The sequence below is a fragment of the Pagrus pagrus genome (genome assembly GCF_965226575.1).
Source record: "Pagrus pagrus genome assembly, chromosome: 22".
Taxonomy (NCBI): Eukaryota; Metazoa; Chordata; class Actinopteri; order Spariformes; family Sparidae; genus Pagrus; species Pagrus pagrus.
The window spans coordinates 7071248-7098759 of record NC_140204.1 but is presented as its reverse complement, the minus strand read 5'-3'; positions in this window follow the sequence as shown (position 1 = coordinate 7098759).

Genomic DNA, 27512 nt, shown 5'->3' with positions numbered 1-27512 from the left:
ATGGTGTTACCGATCCGCCACTAGGTGGCGCTTTGGTGGCAGTCTAATTTGATATTTGGCACTGTGCCAACACCATAATTAGGGGAAGGCTAATTTGGATCCGAAGGTTGTAGAACGACGGGAGTAGGTGCAAAATGTTCGTCTCGATACGCTGACCCCAGAAATCTGTCCTGGTCAATTTTAAAAATGATTTGAAATTTGCAAATAAGGGTCCCAGACAAAAACCATGTGAAAAAAACACTCCACCAATGTGTTCTCCCGATTTTTCTGACTTCAACCATCCCACTTTCGTCCCAATCCGTCAATGCTCATTTGCTTGCATTCTCAACATCGGCCACCAGGTGGCATTTGGCAAATTCCAACTTCCAAATTCCAAAATTCCAAAGTCCAAATTCAAGTTCCAAAAAATTTCCTCAGTCATATCTTCTGGAAGGAGCATCATAGAGACTTGGCGTTTGCATATTCGGAGTCTCTGCATCACTGGCAGCTGTGTGCAGCTGAGCCTTCTTCATGCAACCCCGCTGTTGCAGGATCATGCTTCTTTCTTTCTGCTAGGCAGACGAGCGGTCAAAATTTTGACTGTAGGCTCTCAGGACAGTCAGATGGCTACTGAACTTGGCTTCCAGATTTCCATCTATGGATTTCCATATTTCCATCTACCATATGGGCCTGTCATAGATGGAATTCTGGAATTTCCTCATAACTCCTTGCAGGAAGCACCTACAGACACAAGACCTGGCCTGCCAGAAAAGTGTGTTCCCAGGTTCCTACAAGCTCCTGTTGCTGAGTTACAAGCACCTGAAATTTTTTCCAGATTTCCATCTATGGACTTACCCATTATCCATCTATGACTTCCACATTTCCATCTATGGACTTAACCATTATCCATCTATGACTTCCACATTTCCATCTATGGACTTACCCATTATCCATCTATGACTTCCACATTTCCATCTACGGACTTACCCATTATCCATCTATGACTTCCACATTTCCATCTACGGACTTACCCATTATCAATCTATGACTTCCACATTTCCATCTATGACTTCCACATTTCCATGGCTTCCAGATTTCCATCTATGGACTTACCCATCATCCATCTATGACTTCCACATTTCCATCTATGGACTTCCACATTATCCATCTATGGCTTCCAGATTTCCATCTATGACTTCCACATTTCCATCTATGACTTCCACATTTCCATCTATGACAGGCCCAATATAGTAGATGGAAATATGGAAGTGTAGATAGTGTAGATGGAAATATGGAAGGAGCTTTGGCCTTCATAACTCCTGAACTAAAGGGTGTAGGAGGAAAACGAGGACATGGTTGTGTTCAGCAAAGTGGGGGCTACGAGGCATGGCATGGCATGGCATTTCGACAAACTTTGGTCCCAAAGGTGACCCTTTCTGCACAAGGCTGACATATGTTGGAGTGTCTGGGGTGCTTTACAATCACACTTAATCTCTTATCACTAGCCCCCTCCGTTGCGGAGTTTGCTCCAGGAAGGTGCCGCTGACTGGGGACGGATCTATGCAGTAGGTCTCGGCAAGGGCTTTCCACCGGTGGTCATACCGCATCTCTGAGCGCTTGCGTTGCCGAGATACGACCCTTAACCAGGTAGGAATGCGCAAACTTTGGAGGCCTCTAGCACCCCCCGGTAGCGACGTAGAGCTTCGGTTGAAGCGCCTGCTTGTTCAGCTCCCCGAGCTCTTACTGACACTCACAAGAGCTTTATTGAATAGTAGGTTTCCACATACAAGCAATTTGTTTTGGTCTCCAAGGTCCGTGTGCCATACAATAAACAAGAGTAAAACAAGAGTAAAATATGCAATGTAAATGAGTATGACAAAAAAGCCCATGAAAAGTGCAGTATTTCAGCCAAAATCTGGGTTTAATTGGCATAAAATTGACAAAATTACGTATATTAGTAATTTTCCCATAGGCTCAAGTGAGACTTGGAATTTGGAATTTGGCTTCCAAATTTTGATTTATGAGACGGTGCCGCCATCTAGTGGTCGATCATGATATGTGACTGCATTTTGGAATCTTGGAAGCAAAATGTGGAATGTGGAGTTCTGGAATCTCATCGATCCCATTCTACAGAATGTGGTATTATGGAATCATACCAGATTACTTAAGCGGTGAATTGAAAACTCCTAACCCTAACAATTATGTCAACAAAATTCATAGGGGTGGTATAGACTGGCCCCTGTAACTCACACACCAAAAATGACCAGCAGGTGGCGCTATTATCAAGACAAAAGCGTATAGGCCCAATAACTCCCACATAATATGTTGCACAGTTTTAAATCTTATATCTACGTGTTCCCTGAATTCAGCTGCATTGTGTGATGTAGGCCACACCCCGACAGCAGCATGCCCCGACGGCAGCATACCCTGCGAGGGCCCGTTCATCACTGCTTACAGTTTTAATTAGTTATTATGTTTACTGAAATAATTCACCTTTAAATATTTTCGAAGAGCACATCTGATACAATCTTTGTTGCCACAGAATTCAGATGAAGTGTCCTATTACATTATTTAACCATAACAGGATTTTACCCGACCTTCTCTAGCTATGGACAACAGACTGGTCCTCAAAGTCCTGCTCGTGACACTGTCGTGGATATCTGTGGGCACCTACGCTCAAAGCATGACCACACCAGCAGGAAACATAACCACATCACCAGGAAACAACATGACCGGACCAGCCGGAAACATGACCACACCACCAGGAAACATGACGACCACAGCACCAGCAACGACTGTAGTACCGACAACAATGGCTCCCCCACTGAGACCCAACATTACAGTGCAAAATCTTCAGGTGAGGGATAGGGGTAGTGGAATACAAGAGAACAGAATAGGTTCAAGTATGGTCTCTTTTATTAATGCTATTGAAATATTTCTCGTCTCCCTTGCAGACACCTATTGATAACACAGGATGTGGGACCGAGCAGCTGTGTGCAGCTGAGCCTTCTTCATGCAACCCCGCTGTTGCAGGATCATGCTTCTTTCTTTCTGCTAGGCAGACGAGCGGTCGAAATTTTGACTGTGGGCTCTCAGGACAGTCAGATGGCTACATCGCAGTCACCCTGTCAAGTGACAGCACATTGGTATGTCAAGTTCTGGTACCAATAAGTCTAACCCAGACTCAGTCGCACAATTTGTTTTGAAGACGTATGTCTAAACAGGTTTAATTTATCATTTCTGGTTTTGCACTGCAGGGTGGCAACAACATAACCTACATCTGTGCGAACGACAACGGCGCTGTGGTATTCTTTTCTGCTGTCCTCAACAACAATAACCAGCTGATTCAGACAGTGGTGAGTTCTACTTGCCTCAAACTATAAGTGAGGAGATGGGTTAGGGTTACGTATTCAGTATTGAAGGAATAAATATTGGCACTACTTATCATCATCAGTAATGTGAATATAATGACAGAGTGGATAAAGACAAGTATACCAACAAGTAGAACAGTCTGGTAAATTCAGAAAATGACATCACTTTACTATTGTGCAGCCTTTAAAACCAGGAAAAGACATGTCACCACATAACAATATCCAGATTTTGAAAAGATAGGTCTCATATCACCAAAATAATATAATATCCATATATTAGCTAGCTCAAGATACAGCTAATCTAGTGTGGTTACAAACCTATTTTTCATGTCTACACTTTATTTGTATGCACAGAATGCCTCATACAGCCTTCGGAAACCTGCTGCTCAATCAATATCGCAGCAAACATGAATTCAAGTCACTATCTGCATGACAAAGAAACATTTGCTGAAATCATAAAACATTGAAAACTCATTGTCTTCTTTGTCATCTGTTACTTGTCCTTTCTCTCCAGCTGAATGTGAACGTGAGGGGCAGTGTCACTGGAAATAGAATCCAGTGTACATTTACTGCCACAGTGTCAGATTCTGCTAGTGGAACTTATGGATCATCTAGAACATTAGGTGTTACACTCGCAATCTACACTGGACCTTTCAACAGCAGTAAGCTAACATCCCACAGATACACATTTACAGTACATAAGACTCCTGTCACAAACACCATGCTAGATAATGTGTCAAAATTTTTACACATGCTAAAATTTTTAAAAAAATGATCTTTTTGTCTTTCACTTGCGCTCTCAGCTACTGGTACTCTGGGAGCCCCAGCCCCCAAACTAATGTGTCCTGCTGTAAACCTGACCAATCCTAACACCACCATCGTCAATCAGGTTTCGACAACCAACACAACCAACACCACCACCGCTTCCCCTACCAACATGACCACACCACCGGCAACGACCGTAGTACCGACAACGGCTCCCCCACTGACACCCAACATTACAGTGCAAAATCTCCAGGTGAGGGATAGGGATAGTGGAATACAACAGAACAGAATAGGTTCAAGTATGGTCTCTTTTATTAATGCTATTGAAATATTTCTCGTCTCCCTTGCAGACACCTATTGATAACACAGGATGTGGGACCGAGCAGCTGTGTGCAGCTGAGCCTTCTTCGTGCAACCCCGCTGTTGCAGGATCATGCCTCTTCCTTTCTGCTAGGCAGACGAGCGGTCGAAATTTTGACTGTGGGCTCTCAGGACAGTCAGATGGCTACATCGCAGTCACCCTGTCAAGTGACAGCACGTTGGTATGTCAAGTTCTGGCACAGATCAAAGTACCATGAAGTCTAACCCAGAGTCAGTCGCACAATTTGTTTTGAAGACGTATGTCTAAGCGGGTTTTATTTACCATTTCTGGCTTTGCATTGCAGGGTGGCAGCGACACAACCTACATCTGTGCCAACAACAACGGCGCTGTGGCATTCTTTTCTGCTGTCCTCGACAACAATAACCAGCTGATTCAGACAGCGGTGAGTTCTAATTGCCTCAAACTATAAGTGAGGAGATGGGTTAGGGTTACGTATTCAGTATTGAAGGAATAAATATTGGCACTACTTATCATCATCAGTAATGTGAATATAATGGCGGAGTGGATAAAGACAAGTATACGAACAAGTAGAACAGTCTGGTAAATTCAGAAAATGACATCACTTTACTGTTGTGCAGCCTTTAAAAGCAGGAAAAGACATGTCACCACATAACAATATCCAGATTTTGAGGAGCTAGGTCTCATATCACCATAACAATATAATATCCATATATTAGCCGGCTCAAGATACAGCCAATCTAGTGTGGTTACAAACCTATTTTTTATGTCTACACTTTATTTGTATGCACAGAATGCCTCACACAGCCTTTGAGAACTTGCTGCACAAGCAATATCACAGCCAACATGAATTCAAGTCACTATCTGCATGACAAAGAACATTTGCTGTAATCATACAACATTGAAAACTCATTGTCTTCTTTGTCATCTGTTATTTGTCCTTTCTCTCCAGCTGAATGTGAACAACGTGAGGGGCAGGGTCGATGGAAATAGAATCCAGTGTACATTTGCTGCCACCGTGCCAGATTCTGCTAGTGGAACTTCTGGATCATCAGGTGTTACACTCGCAATCTCCACTGGACCTTTCAACAGCAGTAAGCTAACATCCCACAGATACACATTTACATAAGACTCCTGTAACAAACACCATGCTAGATAATGTGTCGACATTTTTACACATGCTAGAACATTTTTTTAAAAATGATGTTTTTGTCTTTCACTTGCGCTCTCAGCTACCGGTACTCTGGGAGCCCCAGCCCCCCGACTAGTGAGTCCTGCTGTAAACCTGGCCAACCCTAACACCACCATCGTCAATCAGGTCTCCACAGCCAACGCAACCAACGCCACCACCGTTTCCCCTACCAACATGACCACACCACCAGGAAACAACATGACCACACCACCGGCAACGACCGTAGTACCGACAACAACGGCTCCCCCACTGACACCCAACATTACAGTGCAAAATCTCCAGGTGAGGGATAGGGATAGTGGAATACAACAGAACAGAATAGGTTCAAGTATGGTCTCTTTTATTAATGCTATTGAAATATTTCTCGTCTCCCTTGCAGACACCTATTGATAACACAGGATGTGGGACCGTGCAGCTGTGTGCAGCTGAGCCTTCTTCGTGCAACCCCGCTGTTGCAGGATCATGCCTCTTCCTTTCTGCTAGGCAGACGAGCGGTCGAAATTTTGACTGTGGGCTCTCGGGACAGTCAGATGGCTACATCGCAGTCACCCTGTCAAGTGACAGCACGTTGGTATGTCAAGTTCTGGCACAGATCAAAGTACCATGAAGTCGAACCCAGAGTCAGTCGCACAATTTGTTTTGAAGACGTATGTCTAAGCGGGTTTTATTTACCATTTCTGGCTTTGCATTGCAGGGTGGCAGCGACACAACCTACATCTGTGCCAACAACAACGGCGCTGTGGCATTCTTTTCTGCTGTCCTCGACAACAATAACCAGCTGATTCAGACAGCGGTGAGTTCTACTTGCCTCAAACTATAAGTGAGGAGATGGGTTAGGGTTACGTATTCAGTATTGAAGGAATAAATATTGGCACTACTTATCATCATCAGTAATGTGAATATAATGGCGGAGTGGATAAAGACAAGTATACGAACAAGTAGAACAGTCTGGTAAATTCAGAAAATGACATCACTTTACTGTTGTGCAGCCTTTAAAACCAGGAAAAGACATGTCACCACATAACAATATCCAGATTTTGAGGAGCTAGGTCTCATATCACCATAACAATATAATATCCATACATTAGCCGGCTCAAGATACAGCCAATCTAGTGTGGTTACAAACCTATTTTTTATGTCTACACTTTATTTGTATGCACAGAGTGCCTCACACAGCCTTTGAGAACCTGCTGCACAAGCAATATCACAGCCAACGTGAATTCAAGTCACTATCTGCATGACAAAGAACATTTGCTGTAATCATACAACATTGAAAACTCATTGTCTTCTTTGTCATCTGTTATTTGTCCTTTCTCTCCAGCTGAATGTGAACAACGTGAGGGGCAGGGTCGATGGAAAGAGAATCCAGTGTACATTTGCTGCCACCGTGCCAGATTCTGCTAGTGGAACTTCTGGATCATCAGGTGTTACACTCGCAATCTCCACTGGACCTTTCAACAGCAGTAAGCTAACATCCCACAGATACACATTTACATAAGACTCCTGTAACAAACACCATGCTAGATAATGTGTCGACATTTTTAAAAAAATGATCTTTTTGTCTTTCACTTGCGCTCTCAGCTACCGGTACTCTGGGAGCCCCAGCCCCCCGACTAGTGAGTCCTGCTGTAAACCTGGCCAACCCTAACACCACCATCGTCAATCAGGTCTCCACAGCCAACGCAACCAACGCCACCACCGTTTCCCCTACCAACATGACCACACCACCAGGAAACAACATGACCACACCACCGGCAACGACCGTAGTACCGACAACAACGGCTCCCCCACTGACACCCAACATTACAGTGCAAAATCTCCAGGTGAGGGATAGGGATAGTGGAATACAACAGAACAGAATAGGTTCAAGTATGGTCTCTTTTATTAATGCTATTGAAATATTTCTCGTCTCCCTTGCAGACACCTATTGATAACACAGGATGTGGGACCGTGCAGCTGTGTGCAGCTGAGCCTTCTTCGTGCAACCCCGCTGTTGCAGGATCATGCCTCTTCCTTTCTGCTAGGCAGACGAGCGGTCGAAATTTTGACTGTGGGCTCTCGGGACAGTCAGATGGCTACATCGCAGTCACCCTGTCAAGTGACAGCACGTTGGTATGTCAAGTTCTGGCACAGATCAAAGTACCATGAAGTCGAACCCAGAGTCAGTCGCACAATTTGTTTTGAAGACGTATGTCTAAGCGGGTTTTATTTACCATTTCTGGCTTTGCATTGCAGGGTGGCAGCGACACAACCTACATCTGTGCCAACAACAACGGCGCTGTGGCATTCTTTTCTGCTGTCCTCGACAACAATAACCAGCTGATTCAGACAGCGGTGAGTTCTACTTGCCTCAAACTATAAGTGAGGAGATGGGTTAGGGTTACGTATTCAGTATTGAAGGAATAAATATTGGCACTACTTATCATCATCGGTAATGTGAATATAATGGCGGAGTGGATAAAGACAAGTATACGAACAAGTAGAACAGTCTGGTGAATTCAGAAAATGACATCACTTTACTGTTGTGCAGCCTTTAAAACCAGGAAAAGACATGTCACCACATAACAATATCCAGATTTTGAGGAGCTAGGTCTCATATCACCATAACAATATAATATCCATATATTAGCCGGCTCAAGATACAGCCAATCTAGTGTGGTTACAAACCTATTTTTTATGTCTACACTTTATTTGTATGCACAGAATGCCTCACACAGCCTTTGAGAACCTGCTGCACAAGCAATATCACAGCAAACGTGAATTCAAGTCACTATCTGCATGACAAAGAACATTTGCTGTAATCATACAACATTGAAAACTCATTGTCTTCTTTGTCATCTGTTATTTGTCCTTTCTCTCCAGCTGAATGTGAACAACGTGAGGGGCAGGGTCGATGGAAATAGAATCCAGTGTACATTTGCTGCCACCGTGCCAGATTCTGCTAGTGGAACTTCTGGATCATCAGGTGTTACACTCGCAATCTCCACTGGACCTTTCAACAGCAGTAAGCTAACATCCCACAGATACACATTTACATAAGACTCCTGTAACAAACACCATGCTAGATAATGTGTCGACATTTTTTAAAAAATGATCTTTTTGTCTTTCACTTGCGCTCTCAGCTACCGGTACTCTGGGAGCCCCAGCCCCCGGACTAGTGAGTCCTGCTGCAAACCTGGCCAACCCTAACACCACCATCGTCAATCAGGTCTCCACAGCCAACACAACCAACACCACCACCGTTTCCCCTACCAACATGACCACACCACCAGGAAACAACATGACCACACCACCGGCAACGACCGTAGTACCGACAACAACGGCTCCCCCACTGACACCCAACATTACAGTGCAAAATCTCCAGGTGAGGGATAGGGATAGTGGAATACAACAGAACAGAATAGGTTCAAGTATGGTCTCTTTTATTAATGCTATTGAAATATTTCTCGTCTCCCTTGCAGACACCTATTGATAACACAGGATGTGGGACCGTGCAGCTGTGTGCAGCTGAGCCTTCTTCGTGCAACCCCGCTGTTGCAGGATCATGCCTCTTCCTTTCTGCTAGGCAGACGAGCGGTCGAAATTTTGACTGTGGGCTCTCGGGACAGTCAGATGGCTACATCGCAGCCACCCTGTCAAGTGACAGCACGTTGGTATGTCAAGTTCTGGCACAGATCAAAGTACCATGAAGTCTAACCCAGAGTCAGTCGCACAATTTGTTTTGAAGACGTATGTCTAAGCGGGTTTTATTTACCATTTCTGGCTTTGCATTGCAGGGTGGCAGCGACACAACCTACATCTGTGCCAACAACAACGGCGCTGTGGCATTCTTTTCTGCTGTCCTCGACAACAACAACCAGCTGATTCAGACAGCGGTGAGTTCTACTTGCCTCAAACTATAAGTGAGGAGATGGGTTAGGGTTACGTATTCAGTATTGAAGGAATAAATATTGGCACTACTTATCATCATCGGTAATGTGAATATAATGGCGGAGTGGATAAAGACAAGTATACCAACAAGTAGAACAGTCTGGTGAATTCAGAAAATGACATCACTTTACTGTTGTGCAGCCTTTAAAAGCAGGAAAAGACATGTCACCACATAACAATATCCAGATTTTGAGGAGCTAGGTCTCATATCACCATAACAATATAATATCCATACATTAGCCGGCTCAAGATACAGCCAATCTAGTGTGGTTACAAACCTATTTTTTATGTCTACACTTTATTTGTATGCACAGAATGCCTCACACAGCCTTTGAGAACCTGCTGCACAAGCAATATCACAGCAAACGTGAATTCAAGTCACTATCTGCATGACAAAGAACATTTGCTGTAATCATACAACATTGAAAACTCATTGTCTTCTTTGTCATCTGTTATTTGTCCTTTCTCTCCAGCTGAATGTGAACAACGTGAGGGGCAGGGTCGATGGAAATAGAATCCAGTGTACATTTGCTGCCACCGTGCCAGATTCTGCTAGTGGAACTTCTGGATCATCAGGTGTTACACTCGCAATCTCCACTGGACCTTTCAACAGCAGTAAGCTAACATCCCACAGATACACATTTACATAAGACTCCTGTAACAAACACCATGCTAGATAATGTGTCGACATTTTTTAAAAAATGATCTTTTTGTCTTTCACTTGCGCTCTCAGCTACCGGTACTCTGGGAGCCCCAGCCCCCGGACTAGTGAGTCCTGCTGTAAACCTGGCCAACCCTAACACCACCATCGTCAATCAGGTCTCCACAGCCAACACAACCAACACCACCACCGTTTCCCCTACCAACATGACCACACCACCAGGAAACAACATGACCACACCACCGGCAACGACCGTAGTACCGACAACAACGGCTCCCCCACTGACACCCAACATTACAGTGCAAAATCTCCAGGTGAGGGATAGGGATAGTGGAATACAACAGAACAGAATAGGTTCAAGTATGGTCTCTTTTATTAATGCTATTGAAATATTTCTCGTCTCCCTTGCAGACACCTATTGATAACACAGGATGTGGGACCGTGCAGCTGTGTGCAGCTGAGCCTTCTTCGTGCAACCCCGCTGTTGCAGGATCATGCCTCTTCCTTTCTGCTAGGCAGACGAGCGGTCGAAATTTTGACTGTGGGCTCTCGGGACAGTCAGATGGCTACATCGCAGTCACCCTGTCAAGTGACAGCACGTTGGTATGTCAAGTTCTGGCACAGATCAAAGTACCATGAAGTCTAACCCAGAGTCAGTCGCACAATTTGTTTTGAAGACGTATGTCTAAGCGGGTTTTATTTACCATTTCTGGCTTTGCATTGCAGGGTGGCAGCGACACAACCTACATCTGTGCCAACAACAACGGCGCTGTGGCATTCTTTTCTGCTGTCCTCGACAACAACAACCAGCTGATTCAGACAGCGGTGAGTTCTACTTGCCTCAAACTATAAGTGAGGAGATGGGTTAGGGTTACGTATTCAGTATTGAAGGAATAAATATTGGCACTACTTATCATCATCGGTAATGTGAATATAATGGCGGAGTGGATAAAGACAAGTATACCAACAAGTAGAACAGTCTGGTGAATTCAGAAAATGACATCACTTTACTGTTGTGCAGCCTTTAAAAGCAGGAAAAGACATGTCACCACATAACAATATCCAGATTTTGAGGAGCTAGGTCTCATATCACCATAACAATATAATATCCATACATTAGCCGGCTCAAGATACAGCCAATCTAGTGTGGTTACAAACCTATTTTTTATGTCTACACTTTATTTGTATGCACAGAATGCCTCACACAGCCTTTGAGAACCTGCTGCACAAGCAATATCACAGCAAACGTGAATTCAAGTCACTATCTGCATGACAAAGAACATTTGCTGTAATCATACAACATTGAAAACTCATTGTCTTCTTTGTCATCTGTTATTTGTCCTTTCTCTCCAGCTGAATGTGAACAACGTGAGGGGCAGGGTCGATGGAAAGAGAATCCAGTGTACATTTGCTGCCACCGTGCCAGATTCTGCTAGTGGAACTTCTGGATCATCAGGTGTTACACTCGCAATCTCCACTGGACCTTTCAACAGCAGTAAGCTAACATCCCACAGATACACATTTACATAAGACTCCTGTAACAAACACCATGCTAGATAATGTGTCGACATTTTTAAAAAAATGATCTTTTTGTCTTTCACTTGCGCTCTCAGCTACCGGTACTCTGGGAGCCCCAGCCCCCCGACTAGTGAGTCCTGCTGTAAACCTGGCCAACCCTAACACCACCATCGTCAATCAGGTCTCCACAGCCAACGCAACCAACGCCACCACCGTTTCCCCTACCAACATGACCACACCACCAGGAAACAACATGACCACACCACCGGCAACGACCGTAGTACCGACAACAACGGCTCCCCCACTGACACCCAACATTACAGTGCAAAATCTCCAGGTGAGGGATAGGGATAGTGGAATACAACAGAACAGAATAGGTTCAAGTATGGTCTCTTTTATTAATGCTATTGAAATATTTCTCGTCTCCCTTGCAGACACCTATTGATAACACAGGATGTGGGACCGTGCAGCTGTGTGCAGCTGAGCCTTCTTCGTGCAACCCCGCTGTTGCAGGATCATGCCTCTTCCTTTCTGCTAGGCAGACGAGCGGTCGAAATTTTGACTGTGGGCTCTCGGGACAGTCAGATGGCTACATCGCAGTCACCCTGTCAAGTGACAGCACGTTGGTATGTCAAGTTCTGGCACAGATCAAAGTACCATGAAGTCTAACCCAGAGTCAGTCGCACAATTTGTTTTGAAGACGTATGTCTAAGCGGGTTTTATTTACCATTTCTGGCTTTGCATTGCAGGGTGGCAGCGACACAACCTACATCTGTGCCAACAACAACGGCGCTGTGGCATTCTTTTCTGCTGTCCTCGACAACAACAACCAGCTGATTCAGACAGCGGTGAGTTCTACTTGCCTCAAACTATAAGTGAGGAGATGGGTTAGGGTTACGTATTCAGTATTGAAGGAATAAATATTGGCACTACTTATCATCATCGGTAATGTGAATATAATGGCGGAGTGGATAAAGACAAGTATACCAACAAGTAGAACAGTCTGGTGAATTCAGAAAATGACATCACTTTACTGTTGTGCAGCCTTTAAAAGCAGGAAAAGACATGTCACCACATAACAATATCCAGATTTTGAGGAGCTAGGTCTCATATCACCATAGCAATATAACATCCATACATTAGCCGGCTCAAGATACAGCCAATCTAGTGTGGTTACAAACCTATTTTTTATGTCTACACTTTATTTGTATGCACAGAATGCTTCACACAGCCTTTGAGAACCTGCTGCACAAGCAATATCACAGCAAACGTGAATTCAAGTCACTATCTGCATGACAAAGAACATTTGCTGTAATCATACAACATTGAGAACTCATTGTCTTCTTTGTCATCTGTTATTTGTCCTTTCTCTCCAGCTGAATGTGAACAACGTGAGGGGCAGGGTCGATGGAAATAGAATCCAGTGTACATTTGCTGCCACCGTGCCAGATTCTGCTAGTGGAACTTCTGGATCATCAGGTGTTACACTCGCAATCTCCACTGGACCTTTCAACAGCAGTAAGCTAACATCCCACAGATACACATTTACATAAGACTCCTGTAACAAACACCATGCTAGATAATGTGTCGACATTTTTAAAAAAATGATCTTTTTGTCTTTCACTTGCGCTCTCAGCTACCGGTACTCTGGGAGCCCCAGCCCCCGGACTAGTGAGTCCTGCTGTAAACCTGGCCAACCCTAACACCACCATCGTCAATCAGGTCTCCACAGCCAACACAACCAACACCACCACCGTTTCCCCTACCAACATGACCACACCACCAGGAAACAACATGACCACACCACCGGCAACGACCGTAGTACCGACAACAACGGCTCCCCCACTGACACCCAACATTACAGTGCAAAATCTCCAGGTGAGGGATAGGGATAGTGGAATACAACAGAACAGAATAGGTTCAAGTATGGTCTCTTTTATTAATGCTATTGAAATATTTCTCGTCTCCCTTGCAGACACCTATTGATAACACAGGATGTGGGACCGTGCAGCTGTGTGCAGCTGAGCCTTCTTCGTGCAACCCCGCTGTTGCAGGATCATGCCTCTTCCTTTCTGCTAGGCAGACGAGCGGTCGAAATTTTGACTGTGGGCTCTCGGGACAGTCAGATGGCTACATCGCAGTCACCCTGTCAAGTGACAGCACGTTGGTATGTCAAGTTCTGGCACAGATCAAAGTACCATGAAGTCTAACCCAGAGTCAGTCGCACAATTTGTTTTGAAGACGTATGTCTAAGCGGGTTTTATTTACCATTTCTGGCTTTGCATTGCAGGGTGGCAGCGACACAACCTACATCTGTGCCAACAACAACGGCGCTGTGGCATTCTTTTCTGCTGTCCTCGACAACAACAACCAGCTGATTCAGACAGCGGTGAGTTCTACTTGCCTCAAACTATAAGTGAGGAGATGGGTTAGGGTTACGTATTCAGTATTGAAGGAATAAATATTGGCACTACTTATCATCATCGGTAATGTGAATATAATGGCGGAGTGGATAAAGACAAGTATACCAACAAGTAGAACAGTCTGGTGAATTCAGAAAATGACATCACTTTACTGTTGTGCAGCCTTTAAAAGCAGGAAAAGACATGTCACCACATAACAATATCCAGATTTTGAGGAGCTAGGTCTCATATCACCATAACAATATAATATCCATACATTAGCCGGCTCAAGATACAGCCAATCTAGTGTGGTTACAAACCTATTTTTTATGTCTACACTTTATTTGTATGCACAGAATGCCTCACACAGCCTTTGAGAACCTGCTGCACAAGCAATATCACAGCAAACGTGAATTCAAGTCACTCTCTGCATGACAAAGAACATTTGCTGTAATCATACAACATTGAAAACTCATTGTCTTCTTTGTCATCTGTTATTTGTCCTTTCTCTCCAGCTGAATGTGAACAACGTGAGGGGCAGGGTCGATGGAAATAGAATCCAGTGTACATTTGCTGCCACCGTGCCAGATTCTGCTAGTGGAACTTCTGGATCATCAGGTGTTACACTCGCAATCTCCACTGGACCTTTCAACAGCAGTAAGCTAACATCCCACAGATACACATTTACATAAGACTCCTGTAACAAACACCATGCTAGATAATGTGTCGACATTTTTAAAAAAATGATCTTTTTGTCTTTCACTTGCGCTCTCAGCTACCGGTACTCTGGGAGCCCCAGCCCCCCAACTAGTGAGTCCTGCTGTAAACCTGGCCAACCCTAACACCACCATCGTCAATCAGGTCTCCACAGCCAACACAACCAACACCACCACCGTTTCCCCTACCAACATGACCACACCACCAGGAAACAACATGACCACACCACCGGCAACGACCGTAGTACCGACAACAACGGCTCCCCCACTGACACCCAACATTACAGTGCAAAATCTCCAGGTGAGGGATAGGGATAGTGGAATACAACAGAACAGAATAGGTTCAAGTATGGTCTCTTTTATTAATGCTATTGAAATATTTCTCGTCTCCCTTGCAGACACCTATTGATAACACAGGATGTGGGACCGTGCAGCTGTGTGCAGCTGAGCCTTCTTCGTGCAACCCCGCTGTTGCAGGATCATGCCTCTTCCTTTCTGCTAGGCAGACGAGCGGTCGAAATTTTGACTGTGGGCTCTCGGGACAGTCAGATGGCTACATCGCAGTCACCCTGTCAAGTGACAGCACGTTGGTATGTCAAGTTCTGGCACAGATCAAAGTACCATGAAGTCTAACCCAGAGTCAGTCGCACAATTTGTTTTGAAGACGTATGTCTAAGCGGGTTTTATTTACCATTTCTGGCTTTGCATTGCAGGGTGGCAGCGACACAACCTACATCTGTGCCAACAACAACGGCGCTGTGGCATTCTTTTCTGCTGTCCTCGACAACAACAACCAGCTGATTCAGACAGCGGTGAGTTCTACTTGCCTCAAACTATAAGTGAGGAGATGGGTTAGGGTTACGTATTCAGTATTGAAGGAATAAATATTGGCACTACTTATCATCATCGGTAATGTGAATATAATGGCGGAGTGGATAAAGACAAGTATACCAACAAGTAGAACAGTCTGGTGAATTCAGAAAATGACATCACTTTACTGTTGTGCAGCCTTTAAAAGCAGGAAAAGACATGTCACCACATAACAATATCCAGATTTTGAGGAGCTAGGTCTCATATCACCATAACAATATAATATCCATACATTAGCCGGCTCAAGATACAGCCAATCTAGTGTGGTTACAAACCTATTTTTTATGTCTACACTTTATTTGTATGCACAGAATGCCTCACACAGCCTTTGAGAACCTGCTGCACAAGCAATATCACAGCAAACGTGAATTCAAGTCACTATCTGCATGACAAAGAACATTTGCTGTAATCATACAACATTGAAAACTCATTGTCTTCTTTGTCATCTGTTATTTGTCCTTTCTCTCCAGCTGAATGTGAACAACGTGAGGGGCAGGGTCGATGGAAATAGAATCCAGTGTACATTTGCTGCCACCGTGCCAGATTCTGCTAGTGGAACTTCTGGATCATCAGGTGTTACACTCGCAATCTCCACTGGACCTTTCAACAGCAGTAAGCTAACATCCCACAGATACACATTTACATAAGACTCCTGTAACAAACACCATGCTAGATAATGTGTCGACATTTTTTAAAAAATGATCTTTTTGTCTTTCACTTGCGCTCTCAGCTACCGGTACTCTGGGAGCCCCAGCCCCCCAACTAGTGAGTCCTGCTGTAAACCTGGCCAACCCTAACACCACCATCGTCAATCAGGTCTCCACAGCCAACACAACCAACACCACCACCGTTTCCCCTACCAACATGACCACACCACCAGGAAACAACATGACCACACCACCGGCAACGACCGTAGTACCGACAACAACGGCTCCCCCACTGACACCCAACATTACAGTGCAAAATCTCCAGGTGAGGGATAGGGATAGTGGAATACAACAGAACAGAATAGGTTCAAGTATGGTCTCTTTTATTAATGCTATTGAAATATTTCTCGTCTCCCTTGCAGACACCTATTGATAACACAGGATGTGGGACCGTGCAGCTGTGTGCAGCTGAGCCTTCTTCGTGCAACCCCGCTGTTGCAGGATCATGCCTCTTCCTTTCTGCTAGGCAGACGAGCGGTCGAAATTTTGACTGTGGGCTCTCGGGACAGTCAGATGGCTACATCGCAGTCACCCTGTCAAGTGACAGCACGTTGGTATGTCAAGTTCTGGCACAGATCAAAGTACCATGAAGTCTAACCCAGAGTCAGTCGCACAATTTGTTTTGAAGACGTATGTCTAAGCGGGTTTTATTTACCATTTCTGGCTTTGCATTGCAGGGTGGCAGCGACACAACCTACATCTGTGCCAACAACAACGGCGCTGTGGCATTCTTTTCTGCTGTCCTCGACAACAACAACCAGCTGATTCAGACAGCGGTGAGTTCTACTTGCCTCAAACTATAAGTGAGGAGATGGGTTAGGGTTACGTATTCAGTATTGAAGGAATAAATATTGGCACTACTTATCATCATCGGTAATGTGAATATAATGGCGGAGTGGATAAAGACAAGTATACCAACAAGTAGAACAGTCTGGTGAATTCAGAAAATGACATCACTTTACTGTTGTGCAGCCTTTAAAAGCAGGAAAAGACATGTCACCACATAACAATATCCAGATTTTGAGGAGCTAGGTCTCATATCACCATAACAATATAATATCCATACATTAGCCGGCTCAAGATACAGCCAATCTAGTGTGGTTACAAACCTATTTTTTATGTCTACACTTTATTTGTATGCACAGAATGCCTCACACAGCCTTTGAGAACCTGCTGCACAAGCAATATCACAGCAAACGTGAATTCAAGTCACTATCTGCATGACAAAGAACATTTGCTGTAATCATACAACATTGAAAACTCATTGTCTTCTTTGTCATCTGTTATTTGTCCTTTCTCTCCAGCTGAATGTGAACAACGTGAGGGGCAGGGTCGATGGAAATAGAATCCAGTGTACATTTGCTGCCACCGTGCCAGATTCTGCTAGTGGAACTTCTGGATCATCAGGTGTTACACTCGCAATCTCCACTGGACCTTTCAACAGCAGTAAGCTAACATCCCACAGATACACATTTACATAAGACTCCTGTAACAAACACCATGCTAGATAATGTGTCGACATTTTTTAAAAAATGATCTTTTTGTCTTTCACTTGCGCTCTCAGCTACCGGTACTCTGGGAGCCCCAGCCCCCCAACTAGTGAGTCCTGCTGTAAACCTGGCCAACCCTAACACCACCATCGTCAATCAGGTCTCCACAGCCAACACAACCAACACCACCACCGTTTCCCCTACCAACATGACCACACCACCAGGAAACAACATGACCACACCACCGGCAACGACCGTAGTACCGACAACAACGGCTCCCCCACTGACACCCAACATTACAGTGCAAAATCTCCAGGTGAGGGATAGGGATAGTGGAATACAACAGAACAGAATAGGTTCAAGTATGGTCTCTTTTATTAATGCTATTGAAATATTTCTCGTCTCCCTTGCAGACACCTATTGATAACACAGGATGTGGGACCGTGCAGCTGTGTGCAGCTGAGCCTTCTTCGTGCAACCCCGCTGTTGCAGGATCATGCCTCTTCCTTTCTGCTAGGCAGACGAGCGGTCGAAATTTTGACTGTGGGCTCTCGGGACAGTCAGATGGCTACATCGCAGTCACCCTGTCAAGTGACAGCACGTTGGTATGTCAAGTTCTGGCACAGATCAAAGTACCATGAAGTCTAACCCAGAGTCAGTCGCACAATTTGTTTTGAAGACGTATGTCTAAGCGGGTTTTATTTACCATTTCTGGCTTTGCATTGCAGGGTGGCAGCGACACAACCTACATCTGTGCCAACAACAACGGCGCTGTGGCATTCTTTTCTGCTGTCCTCGACAACAACAACCAGCTGATTCAGACAGCGGTGAGTTCTACTTGCCTCAAACTATAAGTGAGGAGATGGGTTAGGGTTACGTATTCAGTATTGAAGGAATAAATATTGGCACTACTTATCATCATCGGTAATGTGAATATAATGGCGGAGTGGATAAAGACAAGTATACCAACAAGTAGAACAGTCTGGTGAATTCAGAAAATGACATCACTTTACTGTTGTGCAGCCTTTAAAAGCAGGAAAAGACATGTCACCACATAACAATATCCAGATTTTGAGGAGCTAGGTCTCATATCACCATAACAATATAATATCCATACATTAGCCGGCTCAAGATACAGCCAATCTAGTGTGGTTACAAACCTATTTTTTATGTCTACACTTTATTTGTATGCACAGAATGCCTCACACAGCCTTTGAGAACCTGCTGCACAAGCAATATCACAGCAAACGTGAATTCAAGTCACTCTCTGCATGACAAAGAACATTTGCTGTAATCATACAACATTGAAAACTCATTGTCTTCTTTGTCATCTGTTATTTGTCCTTTCTCTCCAGCTGAATGTGAACAACGTGAGGGGCAGGGTCGATGGAAATAGAATCCAGTGTACATTTGCTGCCACCGTGCCAGATTCTGCTAGTGGAACTTCTGGATCATCAGGTGTTACACTCGCAATCTCCACTGGACCTTTCAACAGCAGTAAGCTAACATCCCACAGATACACATTTACATAAGACTCCTGTAACAAACACCATGCTAGATAATGTGTCGACATTTTTTAAAAAATGATCTTTTTGTCTTTCACTTGCGCTCTCAGCTACCGGTACTCTGGGAGCCCCAGCCCCCGGACTAGTGAGTCCTGCTGTAAACCTGGCCAACCCTAACACCACCATCGTCAATCAGGTCTCCACAGCCAACACAACCAACACCACCACCGTTTCCCCTACCAACATGACCACACCACCAGGAAACAACATGACCACACCACCGGCAACGACCGTAGTACCGACAACAACGGCTCCCCCACTGACACCCAACATTACAGTGCAAAATCTCCAGGTGAGGGATAGGGATAGTGGAATACAACAGAACAGAATAGGTTCAAGTATGGTCTCTTTTATTAATGCTATTGAAATATTTCTCGTCTCCCTTGCAGACACCTATTGATAACACAGGATGTGGGACCGTGCAGCTGTGTGCAGCTGAGCCTTCTTCGTGCAACCCCGCTGTTGCAGGATCATGCCTCTTCCTTTCTGCTAGGCAGACGAGCGGTCGAAATTTTGACTGTGGGCTCTCGGGACAGTCAGATGGCTACATCGCAGTCACCCTGTCAAGTGACAGCACGTTGGTATGTCAAGTTCTGGCACAGATCAAAGTACCATGAAGTCTAACCCAGAGTCAGTCGCACAATTTGTTTTGAAGACGTATGTCTAAGCGGGTTTTATTTACCATTTCTGGCTTTGCATTGCAGGGTGGCAGCGACACAACCTACATCTGTGCCAACAACAACGGCGCTGTGGCATTCTTTTCTGCTGTCCTCGACAACAACAACCAGCTGATTCAGACAGCGGTGAGTTCTACTTGCCTCAAACTATAAGTGAGGAGATGGGTTAGGGTTACGTATTCAGTATTGAAGGAATAAATATTGGCACTACTTATCATCATCGGTAATGTGAATATAATGGCGGAGTGGATAAAGACAAGTATACCAACAAGTAGAACAGTCTGGTGAATTCAGAAAATGACATCACTTTACTGTTGTGCAGCCTTTAAAAGCAGGAAAAGACATGTCACCACATAACAATATCCAGATTTTGAGGAGCTAGGTCTCATATCACCATAACAATATAATATCCATACATTAGCCGGCTCAAGATACAGCCAATCTAGTGTGGTTACAAACCTATTTTTTATGTCTACACTTTATTTGTATGCACAGAATGCCTCACACAGCCTTTGAGAACCTGCTGCACAAGCAATATCACAGCAAACGTGAATTCAAGTCACTATCTGCATGACAAAGAACATTTGCTGTAATCATACAACATTGAAAACTCATTGTCTTCTTTGTCATCTGTTATTTGTCCTTTCTCTCCAGCTGAATGTGAACAACGTGAGGGGCAGGGTCGATGGAAATAGAATCCAGTGTACATTTGCTGCCACCGTGCCAGATTCTGCTAGTGGAACTTCTGGATCATCAGGTGTTACACTCGCAATCTCCACTGGACCTTTCAACAGCAGTAAGCTAACATCCCACAGATACACATTTACATAAGACTCCTGTAACAAACACCATGCTAGATAATGTGTCGACATTTTTAAAAAAATGATCTTTTTGTCTTTCACTTGCGCTCTCAGCTACCGGTACTCTGGGAGCCCCAGCCCCCGGACTAGTGAGTCCTGCTGTAAACCTGGCCAACCCTAACACCACCATCGTCAATCAGGTCTCCACAGCCAACACAACCAACACCACCACCGTTTCCCCTACCAACATGACCACACCACCAGGAAACAACATGACCACACCACCGGCAACGACCGTAGTACCGACAACAACGGCTCCCCCACTGACACCCAACATTACAGTGCAAAATCTCCAGGTGAGGGATAGGGATAGTGGAATACAACAGAACAGAATAGGTTCAAGTATGGTCTCTTTTATTAATGCTATTGAAATATTTCTCGTCTCCCTTGCAGACACCTATTGATAACACAGGATGTGGGACCGTGCAGCTGTGTGCAGCTGAGCCTTCTTCGTGCAACCCCGCTGTTGCAGGATCATGCCTCTTCCTTTCTGCTAGGCAGACGAGCGGTCGAAATTTTGACTGTGGGCTCTCGGGACAGTCAGATGGCTACATCGCAGTCACCCTGTCAAGTGACAGCACGTTGGTATGTCAAGTTCTGGCACAGATCAAAGTACCATGAAGTCTAACCCAGAGTCAGTCGCACAATTTGTTTTGAAGACGTATGTCTAAGCGGGTTTTATTTACCATTTCTGGCTTTGCATTGCAGGGTGGCAGCGACACAACCTACATCTGTGCCAACAACAACGGCGCTGTGGCATTCTTTTCTGCTGTCCTCGACAACAACAACCAGCTGATTCAGACAGCGGTGAGTTCTACTTGCCTCAAACTATAAGTGAGGAGATGGGTTAGGGTTACGTATTCAGTATTGAAGGAATAAATATTGGCACTACTTATCATCATCGGTAATGTGAATATAATGGCGGAGTGGATAAAGACAAGTATACCAACAAGTAGAACAGTCTGGTGAATTCAGAAAATGACATCACTTTACTGTTGTGCAGCCTTTAAAAGCAGGAAAAGACATGTCACCACATAACAATATCCAGATTTTGAGGAGCTAGGTCTCATATCACCATAACAATATAATATCCATACATTAGCCGGCTCAAGATACAGCCAATCTAGTGTGGTTACAAACCTATTTTTTATGTCTACACTTTATTTGTATGCACAGAATGCCTCACACAGCCTTTGAGAACCTGCTGCACAAGCAATATCACAGCAAACGTGAATTCAAGTCACTATCTGCATGACAAAGAACATTTGCTGTAATCATACAACATTGAAAACTCATTGTCTTCTTTGTCATCTGTTATTTGTCCTTTCTCTCCAGCTGAATGTGAACAACGTGAGGGGCAGGGTCGATGGAAATAGAATCCAGTGTACATTTGCTGCCACCGTGCCAGATTCTGCTAGTGGAACTTCTGGATCATCAGGTGTTACACTCGCAATCTCCACTGGACCTTTCAACAGCAGTAAGCTAACATCCCACAGATACACATTTACATAAGACTCCTGTAACAAACACCATGCTAGATAATGTGTCGACATTTTTAAAAAAATGATCTTTTTGTCTTTCACTTGCGCTCTCAGCTACCGGTACTCTGGGAGCCCCAGCCCCCGGACTAGTGAGTCCTGCTGTAAACCTGGCCAACCCTAACACCACCATCGTCAATCAGGTCTCCACAGCCAACACAACCAACACCACCACCGTTTCCCCTACCAACATGACCACACCACCAGGAAACAACATGACCACACCACCGGCAACGACCGTAGTACCGACAACAACGGCTCCCCCACTGACACCCAACATTACAGTGCAAAATCTCCAGGTGAGGGATAGGGATAGTGGAATACAACAGAACAGAATAGGTTCAAGTTTGGTCTCTTTTATTAATGCTATTGAAATATTTCTCGTCTCCCTTGCAGACACCTATTGATAACACAGGATGTGGGACCGTGCAGCTGTGTGCAGCTGAGCCTTCTTCGTGCAACCCCGCTGTTGCAGGATCATGCCTCTTCCTTTCTGCTAGGCAGACGAGCGGTCGAAATTTTGACTGTGGGCTCTCGGGACAGTCAGATGGCTACATCGCAGTCACCCTGTCAAGTGACAGCACGTTGGTATGTCAAGTTCTGGCACAGATCAAAGTACCATGAAGTCTAACCCAGAGTCAGTCGCACAATTTGTTTTGAAGACGTATGTCTAAGCGGGTTTTATTTACCATTTCTGGCTTTGCATTGCAGGGTGGCAGCGACACAACCTACATCTGTGCCAACAACAACGGCGCTGTGGCATTCTTTTCTGCTGTCCTCGACAACAACAACCAGCTGATTCAGACAGCGGTGAGTTCTACTTGCCTCAAACTATAAGTGAGGAGATGGGTTAGGGTTACGTATTCAGTATTGAAGGAATAAATATTGGCACTACTTATCATCATCGGTAATGTGAATATAATGGCGGAGTGGATAAAGACAAGTATACCAACAAGTAGAACAGTCTGGTGAATTCAGAAAATGACATCACTTTACTGTTGTGCAGCCTTTAAAAGCAGGAAAAGACATGTCACCACATAACAATATCCAGATTTTGAGGAGCTAGGTCTCATATCACCATAACAATATAATATCCATACATTAGCCGGCTCAAGATACAGCCAATCTAGTGTGGTTACAAACCTATTTTTTATGTCTACACTTTATTTGTATGCACAGAATGCCTCACACAGCCTTTGAGAACCTGCTGCACAAGCAATATCACAGCAAACGTGAATTCAAGTCACTATCTGCATGACAAAGAACATTTGCTGTAATCATACAACATTGAAAACTCATTGTCTTCTTTGTCATCTGTTATTTGTCCTTTCTCTCCAGCTGAATGTGAACAACGTGAGGGGCAGGGTCGATGGAAATAGAATCCAGTGTACATTTGCTGCCACCGTGCCAGATTCTGCTAGTGGAACTTCTGGATCATCAGGTGTTACACTCGCAATCTCCACTGGACCTTTCAACAGCAGTAAGCTAACATCCCACAGATACACATTTACATAAGACTCCTGTAACAAACACCATGCTAGATAATGTGTCGACATTTTTTAAAAAATGATCTTTTTGTCTTTCACTTGCGCTCTCAGCTACCGGTACTCTGGGAGCCCCAGCCCCCCAACTAGTGAGTCCTGCTGTAAACCTGGCCAACCCTAACACCACCATCGTCAATCAGGTCTCCACAGCCAACACAACCAACACCACCACCGTTTCCCCTACCAACATGACCACACCACCAGGAAACAACATGACCACACCACCGGCAACGACCGTAGTACCGACAACAACGGCTCCCCCACTGACACCCAACATTACAGTGCAAAATCTCCAGGTGAGGGATAGGGATAGTGGAATACAACAGAACAGAATAGGTTCAAGTATGGTCTCTTTTATTAATGCTATTGAAATATTTCTCGTCTCCCTTGCAGACACCTATTGATAACACAGGATGTGGGACCGTGCAGCTGTGTGCAGCTGAGCCTTCTTCGTGCAACCCCGCTGTTGCAGGATCATGCCTCTTCCTTTCTGCTAGGCAGACGAGCGGTCGAAATTTTGACTGTGGGCTCTCGGGACAGTCAGATGGCTACATCGCAGTCACCCTGTCAAGTGACAGCACGTTGGTATGTCAAGTTCTGGCACAGATCAAAGTACCATGAAGTCTAACCCAGAGTCAGTCGCACAATTTGTTTTGAAGACGTATGTCTAAGCGGGTTTTATTTACCATTTCTGGCTTTGCATTGCAGGGTGGCAGCGACACAACCTACATCTGTGCCAACAACAACGGCGCTGTGGCATTCTTTTCTGCTGTCCTCGACAACAACAACCAGCTGATTCAGACAGCGGTGAGTTCTACTTGCCTCAAACTATAAGTGAGGAGATGGGTTAGGGTTACGTATTCAGTATTGAAGGAATAAATATTGGCACTACTTATCATCATCGGTAATGTGAATATAATGGCGGAGTGGATAAAGACAAGTATACCAACAAGTAGAACAGTCTGGTGAATTCAGAAAATGACATCACTTTACTGTTGTGCAGCCTTTAAAAGCAGGAAAAGACATGTCACCACATAACAATATCCAGATTTTGAGGAGCTAGGTCTCATATCACCATAACAATATAATATCCATACATTAGCCGGCTCAAGATACAGCCAATCTAGTGTGGTTACAAACCTATTTTTTATGTCTACACTTTATTTGTATGCACAGAATGCCTCACACAGCCTTTGAGAACCTGCTGCACAAGCAATATCACAGCAAACGTGAATTCAAGTCACTCTCTGCATGACAAAGAACATTTGCTGTAATCATACAACATTGAAAACTCATTGTCTTCTTTGTCATCTGTTATTTGTCCTTTCTCTCCAGCTGAATGTGAACAACGTGAGGGGCAGGGTCGATGGAAATAGAATCCAGTGTACATTTGCTGCCACCGTGCCAGATTCTGCTAGTGGAACTTCTGGATCATCAGGTGTTACACTCGCAATCTCCACTGGACCTTTCAACAGCAGTAAGCTAACATCCCACAGATACACATTTACATAAGACTCCTGTAACAAACACCATGCTAGATAATGTGTCGACATTTTTAAAAAAATGATCTTTTTGTCTTTCACTTGCGCTCTCAGCTACCGGTACTCTGGGAGCCCCAGCCCCCGGACTAGTGAGTCCTGCTGTAAACCTGGCCAACCCTAACACCACCATCGTCAATCAGGTCTCCACAGCCAACACAACCAACACCACCACCGTTTCCCCTACCAACATGACCACACCACCAGGAAACAACATGACCACACCACCGGCAACGACCGTAGTACCGACAACAACGGCTCCCCCACTGACACCCAACATTACAGTGCAAAATCTCCAGGTGAGGGATAGGGATAGTGGAATACAACAGAACAGAATAGGTTCAAGTTTGGTCTCTTTTATTAATGCTATTGAAATATTTCTCGTCTCCCTTGCAGACACCTATTGATAACACAGGATGTGGGACCGTGCAGCTGTGTGCAGCTGAGCCTTCTTCGTGCAACCCCGCTGTTGCAGGATCATGCCTCTTCCTTTCTGCTAGGCAGACGAGCGGTCGAAATTTTGACTGTGGGCTCTCGGGACAGTCAGATGGCTACATCGCAGTCACCCTGTCAAGTGACAGCACGTTGGTATGTCAAGTTCTGGCACAGATCAAAGTACCATGAAGTCTAACCCAGAGTCAGTCGCACAATTTGTTTTGAAGACGTATGTCTAAGCGGGTTTTATTTACCATTTCTGGCTTTGCATTGCAGGGTGGCAGCGACACAACCTACATCTGTGCCAACAACAACGGCGCTGTGGCATTCTTTTCTGCTGTCCTCGACAACAACAACCAGCTGATTCAGACAGCGGTGAGTTCTACTTGCCTCAAACTATAAGTGAGGAGATGGGTTAGGGTTACGTATTCAGTATTGAAGGAATAAATATTGGCACTACTTATCATCATCGGTAATGTGAATATAATGGCGGAGTGGATAAAGACAAGTATACCAACAAGTAGAACAGTCTGGTGAATTCAGAAAATGACATCACTTTACTGTTGTGCAGCCTTTAAAAGCAGGAAAAGACATGTCACCACATAACAATATCCAGATTTTGAGGAGCTAGGTCTCATATCACCATAACAATATAATATCCATACATTAGCCGGCTCAAGATACAGCCAATCTAGTGTGGTTACAAACCTATTTTTTATGTCTACACTTTATTTGTATGCACAGAATGCTTCACACAGCCTTTGAGAACCTGCTGCACAAGCAATATCACAGCAAACGTGAATTCAAGTCACTCTCTGCATGACAAAGAACATTTGCTGTAATCATACAACATTGAAAACTCATTGTCTTCTTTGTCATCTGTTATTTGTCCTTTCTCTCCAGCTGAATGTGAACAACGTGAGGGGCAGGGTCGATGGAAATAGAATCCAGTGTACATTTGCTGCCACCGTGCCAGATTCTGCTAGTGGAACTTCTGGATCATCAGGTGTTACACTCGCAATCTCCACTGGACCTTTCAACAGCAGTAAGCTAACATCCCACAGATACACATTTACATAAGACTCCTGTAACAAACACCATGCTAGATAATGTGTCGACATTTTTAAAAAAATGATCTTTTTGTCTTTCACTTGCGCTCTCAGCTACCGGTACTCTGGGAGCCCCAGCCCCCGGACTAGTGAGTCCTGCTGTAAACCTGGCCAACCCTAACACCACCATCGTCAATCAGGTCTCCACAGCCAACACAACCAACACCACCACCGTTTCCCCTACCAACATGACCACACCACCAGGAAACAACATGACCACCCCACCGGCAACGACCGTAGTACCGACAACAACGGCTCCCCCACTGACACCCAACATTACAGTGCAAAATCTCCAGGTGAGGGAT